The sequence below is a fragment of the Camelus bactrianus genome, chromosome 2, assembly GCF_048773025.1.
Source record: "Camelus bactrianus isolate YW-2024 breed Bactrian camel chromosome 2, ASM4877302v1, whole genome shotgun sequence".
NCBI classification, from domain to species: domain Eukaryota; kingdom Metazoa; phylum Chordata; class Mammalia; order Artiodactyla; family Camelidae; genus Camelus; species Camelus bactrianus.
Window position 1 is genome coordinate 37296620 of NC_133540.1, and position 4329 is coordinate 37300948.

The following is a 4329-nucleotide window of genomic DNA, read 5'->3' on the forward strand; positions in this document are numbered from 1 at the left end:
CTTTTGTATGCTTAGTATTTGGATTGTATCCTAGACACTTTGACTATTTTGTTTCTGTTATGAAACTCTGTGTATTGTTTAAATTCTATTGAAAATGTTGACTTTTTTTTTCAGCAGGCAATCCACCTGGATAGGTTCATGCTATACTGTAATGGTGTGCACCTCAAGGAAACTAGGATTTGGGAAGGAAGGAGAAAGGTTGGGGATTGGCAGTGGGGAGCAAGCAGGATACCTACCTTATCTCTAGGCACTTTGGTTGGGGGGTGGGGTAAAGGATTAAAACAAACAAACAAACAAACAGCTATAACTCAAGAGTATTGGAAGGAGGCAGTATTACCAGGAGATGGCTAGGTTTTTGGTTAGAGTAAGATGATAAAGGGAATGTTTAGAAAAGTTGTTAAGGATAACAGGATTTGACTGATGACAGCACAATGAAAGAATCAAAATAGATGAAGTGGGAAGTTAGGCTAGAGTAGAACAAAGCATTATGGGGTTAAGAATCTTTATGATGAGATGAATTTTGCCTTATGCCTTAAATCCTGATGTTTTCCCTTAAGTTGATAGGGAAACACACATGCTTCCTAAACTTACATGTTCATGATGTATCTTTGTTATAAACCTTTTGATGTCATTCGTTTCTGGCAGGTCTCTTATTACCAGCTTCTAGTTGAATGTGTTTTTGACCCAGTCTGTAAGATTTTGTTAGCAGGAGAATTTTACCTATTGCATGGCAAAATGTTCATTATATACTGTGAAGTCAATAAAGCAGTTTTAAAAAGAAAAAAAAAAGAATCTATATGATGAACTTGACTTGTTAAAAGAGGCCATTAGGCACATGAGGTATGATGGGGTTATTTCTAATTTTTTTTTAAGGAAGGTCTAATGATAGCCTGTTGGGATTATTCTATTAAGCAGTTTGTAACCTCTAATTATAGTCTCTTGTGACTGTTCTCTTAGGCAGTTTATATTAGTGAAGCAGGTAGATACTGCGATTTGGGTCAGGGAGGAGAAAGTAAACTTACCAGGAGCACACTGAACTCTGTGAGCCTCTAGAATCCAGCTGGGGTTGTGGCTGGAAGGACCTCTGGAGCCATTATCAAATCCAGGAACACTGAGAACCCTAGAAGCTTCCTTTACAGACTAAATCTTTGGTGTTGCTGCCACTGGACAGGCACTTTCAGGAGCGTGGGGATCCTGGTGGAAAGGGTATGATGATATAAATATTTACCAGGAAAACCCAAGAACAGCAACATCCTTTTAGGTCTCTCCTCAAACTCTAACCTATCAGAGGGGGCTTATTTGAACACATGATCTGAAATAGTATTTTTCATGGTCACTTTTCATCCTCTTAGTATGCTTCCCCCACCTTAACACTTATCACAACTTATCATATATTTATTTGTTTAGTATTTCCTCTTGAGAACAGATTTTTTTTTTACTGCTTACTTCCAGAACCCAGAATGGTACCTGGCACACTCTAAGTCCTCAGTGAATATTTACAGAATGAGTGAGTAGATAGATAAGAATATTGGACCCATTAGGTGAGTTCAGTAATGTGGCCAATTATAAAAATCAATAATCCTAAAATTAATAGTGTTTCTATGTACCAGCAAAAGCCAGTAGAAAAATATTTTAAAAGATATTTATTACAGCAACAAAAAAATATAAAATAACCAGATGTAAACTTAAATGGAAACTAAGTAACATTCAAATTTTACTGACAGAAGAATTGAATGAATAGAGAAGCTTACCATTACTGCTGGATGGAAAGACATATGTAATGAGGCGAATTCCCCCCAAATTAATCTATAAATTTAAAATTAATGAAAATCTCAGCAAAATTTTTTAGGGGAAATGGAGGGGCAAATTTTGATAAAAAAGATTTAAAATTTCATCACGGAGAATAAATGCTTTAGAAAGGTCAATGGAATTCTGAAGAAAGGCACTGATAAGGAACCTTGCTCTACCAGACACAAAAACAGAAAACATAGAAAATGACAAATTATTGGTATGTAGTAAAAGCCTTACAAGAAAGAAGTGCATAGCCCAGACACCACTTCTGGAAATTTTTCCAACCAACGTTTGCTAAGTAAAGGATGGTTCAAACAAATCATGATTTAAACAAATCTCTGTGGAATACCATGGAGCCTTTAAGAATGATGATGTAGAACTACATTAATTGCTATGGAAATTATTCGTCATTTTTTTGTGTTTAAAAAATTGTTTATAAAACAATGTTATCTCCATTTTTTATAAAATTGAAAAATAGTAACATATATGTGAAGAAATAATCTGGATGGAAGGTTATACATCAAAATGTTAATAGTAGTTCCTTGGGAATAAGGATTATGGATAATTAAACTTTTTTGTTGTTGTTTTGAGTCTGTACACTGAAAAAAATTGTTTCCCCAAAAATGGGATGGCAGTTAAACTCTTCACTACTGCCACCTGGTGGCTATCATAGAAAGATTTCTTACTTCTTTTCTATCACCTTAAGAAATAACACACAAAACATCATATTTGTAAAATTGTAAAGAAATCTGCAGTATCACCTAGTTCTATTCATCATTTTATAGCTGCAGAAATAAAAGGCAAAAAAGTTTAAGCCATTTGTCTAAAGTCACACTGTTAGTGAAACTTAGTAGTAAACTCTTGAGCCCTTTCACTAAATACTTTATGTAGACCATCTCATTTTATTCTTGTAGAAATATATGAGGTAGTTCCTATTTTTACCCTCATTTATCCCTGTTTAACAGATGAGGATCCTGAGGCTCAGAGAAAGTGACTTACCCGAGCTTGCACACCGAGGGTAGAACAGGCATTCTGAGGTCCACCTCCCTCTCCTGAACCTCCTCTACGGTGCCATCTTTAGTCTCTGAATTACCCTTTCCATCATTTCCCACTGCCTCTTCCTTCAGTGCTTTTGGTAACAACTCTCAGCATATGCCCGGTGTTAATGTTCCTCTGGGTTGAAAAGAAAGTATAAACATTTACAGAAAGAAATATAAAGAAAACAAAGTATCTTTACCCCCCAGCTCCTTGTTAAGAATCTTACCCAGATAGAAAGAATGTAAGATACGGAGGAATCTTACATCAGAGACTTGGGACTATGGATAGGCTTCCTTGCGTTCCGCTGCTCTGGTTTTCCCCATGCTATTTTCCCCGCTTAAGTTTTCATTTACCAGAGCTTAAGAGTGAATATCACCATGTGCAGTCGTTCATGAACTTCTCCCCCTCTCTCTTTTAGCTCTTGCCCAAATTCTCAGGGAAAATGGTCTCCAGCTCTGGATCTCTCTATCTTTATGCATCAAAAACAAATGGCATAAATGCTAATAAGTGTAAAAACTGTACTAGGGATACATCTTTTGAAAGTGAAATTAGAAATCGAAATAACTACGTACCATTAGCCTTGGAAGTCCTTGAAAACCTAAAAAGTCTTTCAGAATTGCTCCCAAATGAATATATACCTTTGAATTATTATCTAATAAAAGCTGATTTTTCCTAAGTACCTGTTTGCGTCAAAATAAGTTAAATCTTCTAACTTGAGTTAGTACTGTGAAAGTGTTTTTTCCTTTATTTTCCAGCTATGTATTTTTAAAGGGCAGTGTAAGCTAGTGAAAAGAGCTTAGTTGTTAGACAGTCTTGAGTTAAAATTCACATATTACTTATAGCTTGAGTAAATTATTAAATTTAACTTAAATTTTTGTCTTATCTCTAAAAATCAAGGATAATAATATCACCAGAGGCACTGGAGAGCATTAGTGAGGTAACACATAAAAATAGGCACCTAGCAAATACACATTTCCTTCCCTTCTCCCTGCATTATGTACTTACCTCATCCAAATGTTCTTCATAAACCTAGGATAGGATTTCTTTGAAGGAATCAATTCTATCTTTAGCCCTTGTTCTGTCTGAGGTGTTTAAGGCTTTTTACTTTTTTTCACATCTCATTTTCAGCCTATTAATAAGTCCTGTGGGCTTCACTTTCAGAATAGATCCCCAATTCAACTATTTCCTACCCCTCCACAGTAACCATGCAAGTCCAAGCCATCATCATCGCTCATCTGACTGGTAACTTCCTAACTGGACTCCCTGCTTCCATTCTTGCTCCTCACCATCTACTCAGCACATGCAGCCAAATTATTTGTTCACAAATTATACCATGTCACTTCTCTGCTCAAACCTTCCAAGCGCTCCCCACCACTCTTATCCTAAAAACCTGAAGTCCTCACCAAAGCCCACTACACCTCTGCGACCTGAACCCCTCACCATTCTCATACCTCTCTTCCTACCGTACTCTGCTCCAGCTGCACTGGCCTCCTTTTTGTC